At 37.7% G+C, this 19,357-nt stretch overlaps 1 pseudogene; it reads left to right on the forward strand.

Annotated features, from left to right (window-relative positions):
- Nucleotides 1–10,287: 10,287 nt before the first annotated feature.
- On the forward strand, nucleotides 10,288–12,124 carry LOC131181441 (F-box/kelch-repeat protein At3g24760-like; annotated as a pseudogene).
- The last annotated feature ends 7,233 nt before the right edge of the window (nucleotides 12,125–19,357 follow it).

Below are 19,357 nucleotides of genomic sequence, written 5' to 3' on the forward strand. Positions count from 1 at the left end.
CATCCATCACAATACGTAAAATTGCAATTTAGTCCTTATAATTGATCATTTTTGCAAAAACTGCCCAAACAAGCTCTAAAAATTATAAAACTTTGCCCCGCGGTCCTTAGCAATATTACTAAGCTATTGCAAAAAGAATCGTAATTTTCTAAGCTACCACGAATATTTTATGGATTTTTAATTCTATTTAAGCACTAGAAAATTACGAAAAAGTAAGGTTCGGGTTTACCTTTGCCGATTCCGACTTCGGGAACGCGCTCGGGACGTCTGACAATGGTGAGGTAGCCAAAACCTCAATCCAGTTCGGAGACTTTTCCGGTAGCGGGTTTGTCTGGCCAGAAATTCACAAACCCGGACAACTGTCGAATTTCCGCGAATTGAGGATACCTACACGAAGCCCACAACACGGGGGTTAGTATATAAATTTTACAGAATTTTCTAAGCTCATTTAATGCTCGGAAAAACACTGCGAAGTTCCATGGGACCCACCGAAAAACGGTGTCGGAAAAATTCAAAATTTATATCGCCGCGAAGCTCTCGACGAGTGGAGCACTCTAGTACTCTCGATTTTTTCGTGGGGTTCACGGTTTGCGAGAAATCTAGCCCAAAAGTCAAAATGGGCTAAAATTTCCCGGGCAAAAATTGGACAAACCGCTAGATGGATTTCGGTGTTCTTGGTGTCTATGGAAAGCTCTCGACGAGTAGATGAGTTTAGACATAAGACGCGGTCCGATTGGTGGCCGGATCGGCCGGATTTTGGCCTGGAAGACGAAAGGTCGCGCACTGGCCGCTTCGAGCCGTTTCGGCGTTCAGTGTGGCGGCCGTGGGGAGGGTGAGGCGGCCGAGGATGTGGGGTGGCTGGGGAGGCGGCGGCGCAGCAAGGGGAGGTGGGAGGGGAGAGAAGGGGAGGAGGAGAAACGCGCGCGGGAGAGGAAGAAAAGGAAGAAGAAGGCCGGTCCGATCCGGTCCGGTTCGATTCGGCCGGTTCGATTCAGAATACAAAATTTTGAATTTTTACTCTGCCTCGGAACCGAAAACAAGGTCCAAAAATGTCGAAAAAATTTCAGAAAACTCAGAAAAATTCGTAGATTCCGAATATGCTTTTAGTTTTGCCACGTGGTCTTTAAATAAATTTTTAAAAATCATCAAAGTTTATATTTTTGAAAAATCGAACCCGATTTTTAAAATCCAAAAAATCTCAAATAATTTCTTAAAATTTAATAAAATTAAAATATCAATAATACTCATAAAATAATAAAGTTTAAAATTTTGGGGTGTTACATTCTTCCCCCCTTACAGAAAATTCGTCCTCGAATTTTACACAAGGTAGAATAAAGTACAAGATTACACATTGAACAGATAAGGGTACTCGCTACGCATGTCCCGTTCTGACTCCCAGGTGCACTCTTTCACTGACTGACTCCTCCACAAAACCTTAACCATAGGGATCTGTTTTGATCTTATTTGTCTCACTTGGTAGTCCACTATGGCTACAGGTTGCTCCTCAAAAGTCAAGTTCTCTTTTAGCTCTATTACATCCGGCTGCAGTACATGGGAAGGATCTGGAATTTATTTTCTGAGCATGGAGATGTGAAACACTGGATGAACATAAGAAAGGTTGGGTGGTAGCTCCAACCGGTAGGCAACTGCTCCAACTCTATCAGTAACCTCAAAAGGTCCAACATACCGAGGTGCCAACTTGCCCTTCTTTCCAAATCTCATCACTCCCTTCATCGGAGAAACCTTCAGGAATACATAGTCGCCTACTGCAAACTCCACATCCCTCCGTCTAGGGTCTGCATAACTCTTCTGCCTACTGAAAGCTGTTTTCAATCGTTCCCTATTTAAGGGAACTATCTCTGAAGTGTACTGCACTAGGTCTACATCATGCACCTTTGCCTCTCCCATTTCCGTCCAACACAGAGGGGACCTACACTTTCTTCCATATAGTGCCCCATAGGGTGCTACTCCTATGCTAGAATGGTAACTATTGTTGTAGGCAAACTCCGCCAAAGCTAGCTGATCATCCCATTGACCTCCAAAATCCAAAACACTCATGCGAAGCATGTCTTCCAGTATTTGGATTGTCCTTTGCATCATCTGCATGCGAGGGTGGAAAGCAGTACTAAAGTTCAACTGTGTGCCAAGTGCCTCCTGCAACTTTCTCCAAAATCGAGAAGTGAACTGGGGCCCTCTATCAGATATTATGGAAGCCGGAATTCCATGCAATCTGACTATTTCTCGAATGTAGAGTCGGGCGTACTGTGCCATAGAATATGTAGTCTTTACAGGTAAGAAGTGAGCTGATTTGGTCAAGCGGTCTACAATTACCCATATCGAATCATATCCTCGCGTGGTACGAGGCAACCCAGTCACAAAATCCATAGTGATCATTTCCCACTTCCATTCTGGGATAGGGAGCTCTTGCAGCCTTCACGACGGTCTCTGGTGTTCAAACTTCACCTTCTGACAAGTCAAGCACTTGGACACAAAGTCTGCTATGTCTCTCTTCATGCCATTCCACCAATAGCTATCCTTCACATCATGGTACATCTTGGTGGAACACAGGTGGACATCATGCGATGTGTAGTGTGCCTCGCATGATTTCATTCCTGAGGTTGTCTACATCGGGCACACATATCCTAGAACCTTGTACTAGGGCACCATCATTGGCAAATTCAAACTCACCACCTTCACCTTGCTGTACTCTTTCTATGATCTTCATCAGTTGTTGGTCTCTGTGCTGGGAAACTCTAACTCTGTCCCTCAAGTCTGGCCTCACTGAAAAGTGAGCCAACAATACCCCCTCATCTGAAAGATCTAGGATTAAACCTTGATCCATCAACTCATGTACCTCCTGAATCAATGGTCTCTTCTCTACTGAAATGTGCACCAAAGCGCTGTAAGATTTTTACGCTCAAAGCATCTGCTACTACATTGGCCTTCCCAGGGTGGTACTGGATAGTGCAATCATAATCTTTCAGAAGCTCCATCCATCTCTCTGTCTCAAGTTTAAATCCCTCTGTTGGAAGATGTACTTCAAACTCTTGTGGTCGGTGTATATCTCGCACACTTCACCATATAGGTAGTGTCTCCAGATTTTTAGTGCAAAGACTACAGCCGCGATTTCCAAATCATGGGTGGGGTAGTTCTGCTCATGCCTCTTCAGCTGTCTTGAAGCATAAGCCACTACTTTCCCATTTTGCATCAAAACACACCTTAGGCCAACTCTGGAGGCGTCACAGTACACGGTGTATCCTTCACCACTTATAGGTAGTGTCAACACAGGGGCGGTGGTTAGACACTCCTTAAGCTTCTGGAAACTCCTCTCACAATCATCTGTCCAAATGAATGGAACATTCTTCCAAGTTAACTTAGTTAGGGGAGCCGCTATCCTGAAGAAATCTTGCACAAAACGCCTATAGTAGCCAGCTAGACCCAGAAAACTTCACACCTCAGTGACTGTTGTAGGCCTAAGCTAATCAGTTACAGCTTCAATTTTCTTGGGATCCACTTGAATGCCGTCACTAGAAACCACGTGTCCCAAGAATGAGATGCTTTCTAGCCAAAATTCACATTTTGAAAATTTGGCATACAGCTGGTACTCCCTCAAAGTCTGTAACACCATCCTCAAGTGCCACACGTGTTCCTCCTCGGTCCGAGAGTATACCAAAATGTCATCTATGAATACGATGACAAAACGGTCCAAAAACGGTTTGAACACCCTATTCATCAAGTCCATGAAGGCTACTGGTGTATTAGTGAGTCCAAAAGACATCACCAAGAACTCATAATGATCATATCTTGTCCTGAATGCCGTTTTGGACACGTCACCATTCCTGATTCTCAACTGATGGTAGCCTGATCGCAGGTCTATCTTGGAAAAGAATCTAGCCCCTTGGAGCTAATCAAACAAATCGTCGATCCGAGGAAGTGGATACTTGTTCTTCACAGTCACCTTGTTCAGCTGTCTATAGTCAATACACAACCTCAATGACCCATCCTTCTTTCTCACAAATAGAATAGGAGCACCCCAGGGTGAAGTGCTCGGACGTATAAAACCCTTGTCCAAAAGCTCCTGTAGTTGCTCCTTTAGCTCCTTCAATTCTGCTGGCGCCATCCTGTAAGGCAGCATTGAAATGGGGCTTATACCCGGAACAATATCAATGCAGAACTCTATTCCCCTTTCTGGTGGCAACCCTGGAAGCTCTTCAGGGAAGACATCCATGAATTCTCTGACAACAGGAACATTTTCCATGTTGACACCTTCTACAGATGTATCTCTCACCAATGCCAAATACCCTTGGCATCCATGCCTCAACATTTTTCTAGCACTAATTGCTGACACCAAGTTATATGGAGCTACGCTCCTGTCACCATCAAAGCTAAACTCTTCCACACCAGGTATGTGGAAATACACCTTTTTGTTCCTGCAGTCTAAAGTGACATAATGAGTTGCCAACCAATCCATCCCCAAGATTACATCGAAATGCATCACTGGTAGAGGAACCAAGTCTGCTGGGAGGATCTTTCCATCCACTACTACTGAGCTACCCGGAAAAACCATATCTACATCTATGTTGTCACTAAGTGGGGTAGCTACCGACAAAGGGCATTCTAAAGTTGTAGGGTTTCTACCCAACCTCATGGAAAACACAGCAGAGACAAATGAGTGTGTAGCACCCGGATCTATCAAAACACGAGCCTCATAGGAACATACCAGAAGAATACCTACCACAACTGCATTTAAAGCTTGAGCATCCTGGTGGGTTAGGGTGAAAACCCGAGCTTGACCCCTACTCGAGTGGCGTAACCACTCGACATCGACTTCTACCTCCTGATCTGCCTCCAAATCCACGTCCCCCTTGTCCTCGACCTTGTTAGCCACTGAACTGACTGCCTGCCATGTTGGAAGCACCCGGATACAATTGTCGAGGAACATTTGCAATAGAACCCTGTGACCCCATCTGTGGCTCACTGAACACGGGGCATTCCCTAGCAAAGTGACCTAATTGGCCACACCTGAAGCATACTCCTGAACCCATCATACAAGGTCCTGAATGTCCTCTTCCACACTGTGCACAAGGTGCTAAGGAGGATCTGAACTGCACCAGGCTGCTGTACTGATCGTGACCCTTCTTTGGATACGTATCACGGTGCGAACCCTCGGGATTTGTGTCTAAAACCACTCTTCTTGTTCCTACTTCTTTCTCTGAAATTACTCTGGCCACCACTATCTGGAGCACCCATATGGGGAACACCTGAAAAACCCTCTGCTCTGTTTTTCTTTGCTCTTCCGCTGTCATCCGCAGCATAGCTAATCTCTATCTGTCTGGCTCGATCAACTACCACATCAAACGACTGATCCGACATCATGGCCAGGTTTGCATACCTCCTGTCCAGCCCCTTTAGGAACCTCTTCACCTTCATAGTTTCTGTAGCAACTGCTGTAGGGGCATACCTGCTCAACTCAAGAAATTCTGTAGCATATTCATCTACAGACCTGCCATTCTGTCTTAAGGCCTCAAAGGCCCACTGCTTTTGATCCCTGAAACTTTCTGGCACAAACCGATTGATGAACAGTTCCACAAACTGAGTCCACGACAAACCCTCTATCCGAGGTAATATGTAGTCATTCATCCACTGTCTAGGCATAGGCCCCATGACATGCTGCATACACTCTACAAGTCTTCTATCACCAATCAGCAACTCTCATTCTGCTGTCGGCCAGGAATCCAAAAACCGATATGCATCATCTGACACATCATAAGTACCAGGCACCAACTTCTTGAAATTTATGATCTGTTTGTAAGGTTCCCCTCTTGGTGCGGTGGACTGCTGCTGCTGTGGAGGGTGGACCATATACTGCGCCATCATATCGATGGTTCTCTGCAACCCAGCTAGAGTAGCTGCCATGGGGTCCATGGGACCCTGTGCCATGAAAGATTGATCCTGAACTGTTGGCAACTGCTCTTCTACTTGAGCAGCTCTAGGGCTCCTACCCCGCCTCCTTGGGGCAGCCGCCTCATCCTGTCCGACACCTGTCGTGCACATCTGTTACAGTGTAGTGGCGGCTCTCACCTTCTACGCATTTTCCTGAAATTCAGCAGCATTAGCCCACAAAATTTAAAACTGCACATTACATAGCTCTATAGACTCATATTTATACACAATATATGAAGCAGAAACTAGAAGCAAAGACGACAATGCAAGACGAATGTGGACCCTATTTTTCCGCATGTGACTCCTAGTAGACTCTTCCCAACACTTAGACAATTTTTTCCTATGAATCTGGAGCCTAAGCTCTGATACCACATCTGTCACGACCCAACCTATGGGCCGGACCGGCACTAGGACCTGGGCCATCCTAAAGCCCCCGAGGCCCGTAGTAAGCCTAACTGTTCATTTACCCAATTCTAAGGCCCATTTGGGCCCAATTTCAAGAAAACAAACGGACAGAGTCCGTACATAAAATGGACTTTCCAACGGAGTTTTTGACTCACCCACTGTAAACACAATATATAGTCATTTGGGAGCTCGGCTCACCCTCCACATACTCATCAACATAAAAATAAATGGGAGCTCGGCTCCTCATCCAATCCATCAAACATGCATAGCATATTAAGTTCTGAGTCCCAAAATAATAATTTAGTTTACAAACCCAAATCAAATAAACATTTCTAACACATGCGAATTCTAAGATTTAACAAGTTTATACAAGCGGTAATTATTGACTGCGAGGGAGAAAGCGAGTTAACCTCAAAAATATCCTCCTGGCTGTAAAATTTTTGAGCAGGAGTAAGCGTTCGACTCGGAGAGTAAAATATCAATTTTAACCATAATCCCTATAACTATCTAAAACTAATGCACCACAGAGTGAAATGCAACATCAACAACATTTTCACATCATAACATCAAAAGGTAATTTGGAGCACTCACACACCTGTAGTATCAATCATAACATATGGGAGCCGATCCCTATCTGACTCTCTTCAATCCAACCTGGTGCCAATGAATTACTCAAGCTTGGACTTCCACTTAATAATCAAATCGAGGGTCCCAGCGAATTACTCAAGCCGTGACTACCCCTCGAAGGATCGGGTCCCAGCGAATTACTCAAGCCGTGACTACCCCGTCCTATCCATAGTCCACACCACATCACACGCACGCCAACGCACGCATACTGCTCCAAATTACCACAACAACATCCATGGCACTTTCACAATTATGAATGCAACATAAATTGTGCCTAAAGTTTATCTACATATATATATGCATATAAGTGATGCATGGGCATGCTTGAACATATAATAATAGTGAAATTACAATTAAAATTAATATTTTACTCACAGACTTGACAACGGTCACTGTGGTGGCTGGGCGGAGGAAGAAGGCTGTCTCGGCTCACCTGACAATTACATTACAATATTTAATACAAATGACTCAATACAATTCAAGAAAAGACCAAATACGTCCTAAGTCGTCTGAAAATCCTAAGTAGTCTCCCCTATACCTAGGACCTACCCAACCTGCAAAATGGCTCAAAACACACTTCTATATTCACAATCCATATATCCACAGTTCAATCATATCACACAGCCCCTCCTGGGCCCATCAAATCAGTCATCCATCACAATACGTAAAATTGCAATTTAGTTCTTATAATTGATCATTTTTGCAAAAACTGCCCAAACAAACTCTAAAAATTATAAAACTTTGCCCCGCGGTCCTTAGCAATATTACTAAGCTATTGCAAAAAGAATCGTAATTTTCTAAGCTACCACGAATATTTTATGGATTTTTAATCCTATTTAAGCACTAGAAAATTACGAAAAAGCAAGGTTCGGGTTTACCTTTGCCGATTCCGACTTCGGGAACGCGCTCGGGACATCTAACAATGGTGAGGTAGCCAAAACCTCAATCCAGTTTGGAGACTTTTCCTAAGCTGGTTTGTCCGGCGTAAATTCACGCACTGACAATCGAATTTCCGCGAATTGAGGATACCTACACGAAGCCCACAACACGGGGATTAGTACATAAATTTTACAGAATTTTCTAAGCTCATTTAATGCTCGGAAAAACACTGCGAAGTTCCATGGGACCCACCGAAAAACGGTGTCGGAAAAATTCAAAATTTATATCGCCGCGAAACTCTTGACGAGTGGAGCGCTCTAGTACTCTCGGTTTTTTCGTGGGGTTCACGGTTTGCGAGAAATCTAGCCCAAAAGTCAAAATGGGCTAAAACTTCCCGGGCAAAAATTGGACAAACCGCTAGATGGATTTCGGTGTTCTTGGTGTCTATGGAAAGCTCTCGACGAGTAGATGAGTTTAGACATAAGACCCGGTCTGATTGGTGGCCGGATCGGCCAGATTTTGGCCGGGAAGACGAAAGGTCGCGCGCGCGCTGCGCGTCGCTTCTGGAGCCGTTTTCCGGCGTTCCAGGCGGCGGCCGGCCGTGGGGGAGGGCTGAGGCGGCGCGCCGACGAAGTGGGGTGGCAGGGGAGGCGGCGGCGCAGCAAGGGGAGGAGGGAGGGGAGAGAAGGGGAGGAGGAGAAACGCGCGCGGGAGAGGAAGAAGAGGAAGAAGAAGGCTGGTCCGATTCGACCGGTCCGGTTCGATTCGGCCGGTTCGATTCAGAATACAAAATTTTGAATTTTTACTCTGCCTCGGGACCGAAAACGAGGTCCAAAAATGCCGAAAAATTTTCAGAAAACTCAGAAAAATTCGTAGACTCCGAATATGCTTTTAGTTTTGCTACGTAGTCTTTAAATAAATTTTTAAAAATCATCAAAGTTTATATTTTTGGAAAATCGAACCCGATTTTTAAAATCCGAAAAATCTCAAATAATTTCTTAAAATTTAATAAAATTAAAATATCAATAATACTCATAAAATAATAAAGTTTAAAATTTTGGGGTGTTACAAAATATAAGTATATTATATTAAATTATTTAATTTGATGTTATTTTCACTGCAATACATAAAATTGTAAATAAATATTAAAATTTTTAGTATTTAAATATTTTTCGTATTTATTTTTTATGTAAAAATTATATTTTGTTAAATAAAATGTAAAGTTCATGTGTCTATCATTTTAATATTTTAAATCTTATCATACAATATTAAATTCCTAATTTTTTAAGGTAAATTTTTGATATTGTGTATTTATGGCTTATATTTAGATAAATTATATTAGTATTAATAGTATAATAAATTTTTAATTTTAATAAAATATCATTTCAACCAAAATAATTAATAATTTTTTATTTAATGATTTTTAACAATCTTTAGAATAATAAATAATAAATAAAATTTTTAATTTTATTTTTATTTAAATATTTTCAAGTTCTCTATGGTACCTTTATTGGAGTATGAAATAATAATTTATCTATATCAAACTTATAATTTTTACTCTTTATGTGGAACGAAAATATTATATTTTGTATTTTATTATATTTCCTTGCTAATTAAAATTAATTATTGTAATGTGAAATATTAATTATTTGTGACAAATTTTATATCATAAAGGCATCCCATGTTTTCTTGCCAATTAAAATTGAGATATATAATATGAAACAAGTAATTATTTATACCAATAATTTTATAATTTGTATCATAAAACTTACATTGAAATAAATTATATAAAAAAAATTAATTGAGTTCTCACACAATTATATAATATTTAGTCTGATTTGTATTTTTTAAAAAATTAATTATTTTTTAAGTTAAAGGAAATAAATTTTTTTCACTTTTACCTTTTCAAATATGAGAATTAATAAGAAAAAAATTAATTAAATTAAATTATTATATTATTAGTACATTAGGGTATTTTTTTATATTCATTTTATTATCTATAAAAAATTAATTATTTTTAGAATTCGACTACCACTTTTAATGAAATTGAGACCTCTATTTAAAAACGCAGTATGTCTTACCATTGTATCAAATTCTAATTAGTATTTATAATCTTTTTAAGTTATAATTAAAATGATAATTTTAATTATAAAATATTAATATATTTTTATTAAAATATTATTAATTATTATTATAAAGTATAAAACTTAATTAGACAATTTATTATTTTTTAAATAAAATTAGATTATTTGATTTGATTAATTGAAATAAAATTTTAAAAATGAGTTTAATTGGATATAAGAAAAAAATAAAAGGAAAATTTGAATTTTCTTACGTAAAATTAACACAGAATATCATGACTTTATTGCTTGAAAATGAAAAAAAAAAAATTAAAATATAATAAATTCCATTATTACAAATTCATCCGTGGTTTCTGCTGGTTCATTCTTCTTCAATGGTCACGCTTCTCCAGTCACGTTCCCAACTACCCCTCCAACTACCTTTTATCTTCTCCTCCTCCTCCTCCTTTGTCTCTTTCTCTTTCGCTTTCTGCTTCTGGGTAGCTTCTAGTCCGCACAATGTCGGAACCCTTCACTTCCTTAAGCTCCGACCTCACAGAACTAATCCTCTCCCACCTCCCTATCCCCTCCCTCCTTCGTGCCTCCGTCGTATGCAAGCGCTGGCATTCCCTCATCTCCAGCCCTTCTTTCCCTTCCCTTCCTCACCACAAACTTCCTTGGTTTTTCCTCCATGGCCTCCACAACACCTCCTCCAAGAACAACCAGTCCTTCGCCTTCGACCCCTCCTCCAACTCCTGGTTTCGTATCCCTTCTTTTCCTTTCCCTTCCCATGACTTCATTGGCTCCAATGGGTTCCTCTTTCCACCGCTCCTTCTTTCTCCTTTTCCCCTGTCCTCAAACCCCGCTGGAAATCCACCTCTCCCCTTCGCTTTTCCAGGATCAACCCACTTGTTGGCGTTTTCTTTGACCATAATACTTCTCAATCTCACATATCCAAGCCTCATTTTATAGTTGTTGGCGGTGTTCGATTCATTGGTAATTTGGTTGATATCGAGGACAGATTGGCTGTTGAAATTTATAACCCTTCTTCCGATTCTTGGGATCTCTGTCCGACTTTACCGGCTGATTTTCGATCCGGTAATTCATCTCAGACTTTATCCTCTGCCCTGTTCAAAGGTAGATTATTTGTGTTTGGTATATACACTTTCTTTGTTTCTTTTTTCGATTTGGATAAGCATGTTTGGAGCCAAGTACAGACATTGAGGCCACCTGGTGTGCTTTTTGCATTCCTGATTGCATGTCAAGAAATGCTTGTTTTGGCTGGTATGTGTAATGGACCACGAGGGCCATCTTTCAATTTGTGGAGGATTGATGAGAAAAGCATGGAGTTCAGTGAAATTGCTATTATGCCTCAGGATTTGCTTTATGGGCTGGTTGATAGCGAGGAGGATGATAAGTTTGCCAGCTTAAAATGTGTTGGGATTGGGAGTCTTATTTATGTATTCAATGAAGAGTATCACAAGAAGTACCCTGCTTGCATTTGTGAGATCATTAACGAGTCTGGCAAGTGTAGCTGGAGGAGAGTGCCCCAATTGCCATCACCTGTTAATAAGTTTCACAAGGTTATCAGCTTTTGTTCCACAGTTTTACCACATAATATTTTCCTGGGTGAAGGGGAAGAAATTGGACTGGTGGAGCCTATGTCTGACTGACCAGCTTGTCTACTTGGTAAACCTATATTTTCTTATGCTTATTTCATTGTGTTAGTCCATCTAGTATGTCCTTTATTGCTACCCTTTACTGTTTTAGGCAAACTGTATTGTTATAATCCTTGAATTACTACTTCTATTGAATGGCTTGTGGCAATTAAATCTGATTTAGAGGTACCCTTTCTAAGAATGCACACACAATCTGCTTAGGTACATGTACCCTTTCTAAGAATGCACACACAATCTGCTTAGGTACATGTTAAACCATGTTCTTGATGCATCTTGATCAAGGATGAATTTAGCTTCATCTGTTATGTCATTTATGGAATATCAATACAGGAATATTGAAATATAGTGAATTAACTAAAGTCAGAAGTTTTTCTTTTGGAGATATGCAGGGTTGGGTTACAAATTATTTGCAGGAAAATGCTTTCTTAGACTGGATTTTGCAGTAGCTTCCTTCTTTTCCATTAGTTTTTGGTGGAAAGACTTGACTGCTGACGATCCTAGTTAATGCAAACTATTAATCTTTGGTTTTGATTTTAATTTGTTGTATCATACAGCTTTCTTGGTTTTGTTTATCAATTCCACGGGTTTAATAGTCTGTTGGCCTGCTGCCTGCTGAAGCATTTCCGAAAATTGTTCCATCTTTTGATAGCTTGAAAAAATGGTGCTATGTAACTAAGTTTTGCACAGGGAACTTCTTGTCTTTACCGTTCTCTGTAGATCAAGTCACAAGCATACGGGACTTAATAAGTCTACTATATATTTTATATTTTAAATTCATGAAAGACCGACTCGCATGAAAAATCTATTTTACATAAAGTTTTTATCAAAATCTGCCTTTCTTCTTTGGAGGATTTTGATTTATCTCATAAAAGCGCTTGTAGACTTTAGTTTTTGTTAGGTATTATGGTTCAATATGTTTTCTTTTAGGTATTATTTAGATATTTGAAAAACTAATTTGAAAAAACTGCTTAAATATTTTCAAAATTTTGTGATTAAAATAAATTTAATTTAATTTAAAATTATTTTTTCATTAATATATTTAAAATAATATTTTTTAATAGTAATTTAAAGTGTTTTCTATAAATACTTTCTTTTTGCTTTTAATTAGGGTGTGTTATTCTAGTTTGGTTTGAGATCTGTTTAAGACAGAATTGAATTGAAATTTTAGTATAGTTTCAGTTTAATTATTCGTTGTTTCAATTCTAATTCAGTACAATTCTCGATTCTTCAATTTCAGTTTAGTTTGATATGATTCCGATTCAGTTCTTGATTATTAAAATAATTTTATATAATTTTTTTTCTTAAAAAAATATATTTGAATCATTTAAGTTTTAAATTAAATTATTAATACATAATATATCATATAATACATCTTTTAGTTATTTTTAAATTATATAATTCTTACTATAAAGTGTATATATAATTTAGAATTAAGTATATTATATAATATATATTTTAACTATTTATTAATTATATAATATTTAATTATAAAATAGAGATATAATTATGAATTAATATATGTAGTATGATAATATATTTATAATTAAAAATTATAAAGTAATTTAATGTGTTTATAATTAAAATTATTAAAAAAATATAAAAAAAATAAAATATAATATTAAATTATATTTAGTTCATATATATATATATATATATTTAGTTTCAATCCACTTTTAACTACTATTATATTAGACTTTATTAATTCACGTAAGGATAATTATTAATAAAATAAATTTTATTTTAAAAAATAAAAATATTAAAATAAAAACTCCCTTAATTTAACCATTAATATGTAACCAATAATCCCTGGCCTCATTTGACAATGACAAGATACCCATATATTAACTGCTTCATTAATTATTGGGGCACTGACGTCAGAATGCTAAGGAATAAACAAGTAGAAGCGTGCAATTTAATTTATGGGCTTGCTTGCAGCATTTATTATCACCTAGCCAATACGTGGCTTATTGTATTTATATTGATTAGGAAAAGGTCTATTTTACCACAACAGCCATGAATTTTTTTAGTCTGACTAAGCCTTCAAATTAAAAAAAAAAAAATAATAATTCCTTCACATTTATAAATAAATTAAATGAATCCTTAATGAATAGATAAAATTTTCAAATACTAAAAATAAATTAAATAAACTATTTAATTTTTAATAATAAATTAAAAAAATATATATTATAATTTATTTCAATAAAAATTCAACTAAGACTAAGATCTTTCGATGCATATAATCTATTTTGATTTATAATATTTCGATAAGTATTTATTACATCTTAAAGTATATTATTAAGTTATTCTTTATCTAATAGTTCAAGTATATTGTTAAGTTATTTTTCATTAAATGATTCAAAAATCTTCTTTACGGGTTCATCATTTTCGTTATAATTTTGCTATAGAAGTTTTTTGAATAATTCAATAAATAACGACTTATCAATTTATTTTAAAATATAATTGATATCTACGGGATGTTATAAATTAAGTACACAAAATAATTAATGAGGACTCGTGTACCAAAAAATTTTTATGTACGGCTTTTGCTATATTTGAATTAGAAGGAAATTATAGTTTATACTTTTTTTATCTGTTTTTAAAAGTTGAATAATTTTAAGAGCTCGTTTAATTTATTTTTAAAATTTAAAAGACTTATTTATACGACAATAAAAGATGGCTACAATGATTAACTCAATTAGTGACTAAAATAATTAAAGATGCAAGAAATGTAGAGAGTAGAATTCCATATCCAAGGGACAGAGCCACTAAGAGGCCAAGGGGAACATTGGACCTCTGAGATTTTGAAAAAAATTAAAGGTATAATAGTTTTTTAAATAAAAATAAAAGTTAAATTACTTTAAGCATCCTTACTTTTAATAAAATTAACATTTATATCTTTTTTTTAAGAAATGTAGTACTCAATTTTTAATTTTATAACAATCTACAATGTAGTACTCAATTTTTAATTTTATAACAATCTACTTATACAATTAAAATATTATATAATTAATTTTTAAGATTTTGCTTTAAATAACATTTTAGTCATTGAATTTTCATGTAAATTTTATTTTTAAACTATAAGAAAATCAAGGATAAGAGACTAAAATGTTATTTTATCTAAAAAATATACAATAAAAGTTATTTAGAGGGATTAAAATATAATAAAAAAAATTAAATTTTCTTTTTTTAAAGAGTAAGAACAATTTATTTCAATTTTTAAAAACAGAGTATGTAACTGTAAATTTTACTAATTATTAATAAGTTTAATAATTTCTCCAATAGAAGAAAATCTAACATATTTCTCTTTAGATAAACGATGAGTTTAGAGTTTTAGTTTTTTTTTTTAATATACACTAAAAATCAATGAGGATTTCTAATGTCGTAGATTTTTAAAGATGTTATTCTACCAAATATATTATAGAATAAAAAAGTTATAAATTTCAATCTAATGCTTATATTTCTTAGTAAATTAATAATGAAAGATCAATTTTAGTGTATATTTTATGTAACAACCCAAAAATTTTTAAATTATAAATAAAATAAAAAGAAAATATTATGTTATTAATATCATAGGATTTATTTGAACTGATTTTAAAAATAAAGGAAGTTATAATAATAATAAATAAAGTAATAATAATTAAATTAATTAAAGTTAATTTAGTAAATGAGAATAAAATAATTAAATTTTTATAGACTATATTTATTTTTATCATTTCTAGAATTTTATTAAACTTTAACATAATAAAATAATTTTGGACCTAATTATAAACCCCTAAAAAGTCAAGGGACTAATAGTGTAATTAGAAGTAAAAAAAAAAAAAAAATTTAAACTCAGCACAACCCCTTCCTCCTGTTTCTCTCTCTTCCTCCCGTCTCTCTCCCTCTCCCTCTTCGTTTACTGTGTCTCCAGCCGACCCAGTGGCGGGCGACGATTGGTAGAGGTCCGGCAAGCTCCTAGTGGTCCCCAGTGACACTGGCGAGCCCCTGGACAGCAAACGGCAACGAGAGGAGGCCCCAATAAGCGCGGCAACCGCGTCCTTCCAAGCGTCATTCTGGCGGTTCCTGGTGGCGTTCTCGCCAGTGGAGGGTGGCGCTCGACTCTTGGGACCACGGGCTTCCCATCCCGACTGGCAGTGCTCCATTCCGTTGAGGTTTCAGGCGAGTCTTGAAGAGAGAGAAAGTGACGACAGTGGATTTTCGGCCACTTTTCCGGCGATCCGACCTTCGGATCAGAAATCAGAGGCCACCGATGGACTCAGGACGACGAGATCTTCGAGATAGTACTGGTCCCGCTCTGATTGGACACCGTTTGAAAGAGGCGATAATCAGACGATCCGGATCGTTTGGTGAGATTTTTGAACTTTTTTTTATTTCTAAAATTGAAAAATAATTTTATAATAATTATTAATAAAATTTGGACTTTATTTAGGTGCAATTTGATCGAGGATGGCTCACCGGCACCGGGACAGCATTTTCAGCCAGATCCGGCTGCCCGGCAGCCTGTCTCAGAACGTGATCGATATTATAGTCAATCCTAGTATTTTCAGACGTTCTGGACGCGTTTCAGGTGTCATAATTGACATAGGTAAACTCGCACTCCAAGTTTCTCATTTCCAGCTAATACCGATTAAGAATAAAATTCATAAAATATTTATGTATGATCAGATAATTATAATTCCTTTTGCATTAGTTTATTAATATTGCTAAGTACCGCGGGGCATAGTTTTAGAATTTTTAGAGCTCACATGAGTAGTTTTTGCAAAAGGGGTTAATTATAAAGACTGAACTGTAATTTTTCATATTGTGATTGTTGATTGTTGGATGGGCCCAGGAGAGGCCTTGTGACGTGATTGAGTTATGATTGTGTGATTGGTGGATATAGAAATGTATTTTGAAGCCTTTGTAGGTTGGGTAAGTCCTAGGTATAGAGGAAACTCTGCCGGATTTTCGGCATAAATTAGGTTGTCTGTTGTCTCTTTAGAGTTTTATGTTGACTTAGTACTAATAAATTTATAATATAATTATTAGGTTGTCAGGACCCAACCTATGGGCCGGACCGGCACTAGGACCTGGGCTAGCCTAAAGCCCCCGAGGCCCGTAGTAAGCCTAACTATTCATTAATCCAACTCTAAGGCCCATTTGGGCCCAATATCAAGAAATCAACCGGACGGAGTCCGGCCATAAAGTGGACCTTTCAACGGGGAGTTTTGGCTCACCCGACCTATAAACAAAATATATCATCAATTGGGGAGCTCAGCTCACCCTCCACATACTCATCAGCGTAAAAATAAATGGGAGCTCAGCTCCCTCATCCAATCCATCAAACATGTATAGAATATTAAATTTACAGGTCCAAAATAATAATTTAGTTTACAGAACCATATCAAATAAACATTTCTAACACATACGAAAATTCTAAGTTTTAACAAGTTTATACAAACGTTAATAATCGACCTGCGAGGAAGAAAGCAGGTTAATCTCAAAAATATCCTCCTGTGGCCTGAAAAAATATTGAACAGGAGTGAGCGTTCGACTCAGAGAGTAAAATATCAATTTTAACCATAATCTTTATAACTATCTAAAACTAATGCACACTGTAGAGTGAAATGCAACATCAACAACATTTTCACATCATAACATCAAAAAGGTAATTTGGGGCACTCACACACCCAGTAGTATCAATCATAATATATGGGGTGATCCCCTATCTGACTCTCTTAAATCCAACTGGTGCCAAGAACTCAAGCCGGACTTTCGCTTAATAAACCAAATCGAGGTCCCAGCGAAGAACTCAAGCCGTGTCTACCCCGAAGGACCGAGTCCCAGCGAAGATCTCAAGCCGTGTCTACCCGTCCTATCCATAGTCCACACCACATCACACGCACGCCAACGCACGCACACTGCTCCAAATTACCACAGCAACATACATGGCACTTTCATAGTTATGAATGCAACATAAATCGTGCCTAAAGTTTATCTACATAGATATATGCATATAAGTGATGCATGGGCATGGTTGAACATATAATAATAGTGAAATTACAATTAAAATTAATATTTTACTCACAGACTTGACAACGGTCACTGTGGCGGCTGGGCGGAGGAAGAAGGCTGTCCCGGCTCACCTGACAATTACATTCCAATTTTTAATATAAATGACTCAATACAATCAAGAAAAGACCAAATACGTCCTAAGTCGTGCCGAAAATCCGGCAGTCTCCCCTATACCTAGGACCTACCCAACATGCAAAAGGGCTCAAAACACACTTCTATATTCACAAGCCATATATCCACAACTCAATCACATCACACACCCCCTCCTGGGCCCATCAAATCAATCATTCATCACAATATGTAAAATTTCAATTTAGTCCTTATAATTGATCATTTTTGCAAAAATTGCTCAAACAAGCTCTAAAAATTCTAAAACTTTGCCCCGCGGTCCTTAGCAATATTACTAGGCTATTGCAAAAAGAATTATAATTTTCTGAGTTACCACGAATATTTTATGAATTTTTAATCCTATTTAAGCATTAGAAAATTACGAAAAAGCAAGGTTCGGGTTTACCTTTGCCGATTCTGACTTCGGGAACGCGCTCGGGACGTCTGACAATGGGGGGTAACCAAAACCTCGGTCCAATTCGAAGACTTTTCCGTGCAGTGCATGCGCCGGAAATTCACGCACCGGTCAGCGCCGAATTTCCGCGAATTGAGGATACCTACACGAAGCCCACAACACGGGGGTTAGTACATAAATTTTTTAGAATTTTCTAAGCTCATTTAATGCTCGGAAAAACACTGCGAAGTTTCGTGGGACCCATCGAAAAACGGTGTCGGAAAAATTCGAAATTTATGTCGCCGCGAAGCTCTCGATGAGTGGAGTGCTCTCGTACTCTCGGTTTTCTCATGGGATTCACGGTTTGCGAGAAATCTAGCCCGAAAGTCAAAATGGGCTAAAACTTCCCGGGCAAAAATTGGACAAACCGCTCAATGGATTTCGGCGTTCTTGGTGTCTATGGAAAGCTCTCGACGAGTAGATGATTTTAGATACAAGACCTGGTCCGATTGGTGGCCGGATCAGCCAAATTTTGGCCGGGAAGTTGAAACGTCGCGCTCGCGAGGGAGGGGAGTTTGCGCGCGTTTTCCGGCCGTTTGGGGCGGCGGCCGGCGGGGGGAAGGAGGTGGGGCGCCGTGGTGAGGGTGGCTGGGAGGTGGGCTACCGGGCAAGGCAGGAGAGAGAAAACGGGAGAAAGAGAGAAGGAGGAGGAGACGTGCGCGGGAGGAAGAAAAAGGGGAGGGAGCAGGTCCGATTCGACCGGTCCGATCCGGTCTGGTTCGATTCGGCCGGTTCAATTCGAAATACAAAATTTTAAATTTTTACTCTGCCTCGAGACCGAAAACGAGGTCCAAAAATTTCGAAAAAATTTCAGAAAACTCAGAAAAATTCGTAGACTCCAAATATATTTTTAGTTTTACCACGTGGTCTTTAAATTAATTTTTAAAAATCATCAAAGTTTATATTTTGGAAAATCGAACCCGATTTTTAAAATTCGAAAAATCTCAAATAATTTCTTAAAATTTAAATAAAATTAAAATACCAAAAATACTCATAAAATAATAAAATTTAAAATTTTGGGGTGTTACATTCTTCCCCCCTTACAGAAAATTCGTCCTCGAATTTTTTACACAAGGCAGAATAAAGCACATGATTATACATTGAACAGATAAGGGTACTTGCTACGCATGTCCGTTCGACTCCAGTGC

Source organism: Hevea brasiliensis, chromosome 7 (assembly GCF_030052815.1).
Source record: "Hevea brasiliensis isolate MT/VB/25A 57/8 chromosome 7, ASM3005281v1, whole genome shotgun sequence".
Classification (NCBI taxonomy): Eukaryota; Viridiplantae; Streptophyta; class Magnoliopsida; order Malpighiales; family Euphorbiaceae; genus Hevea; species Hevea brasiliensis.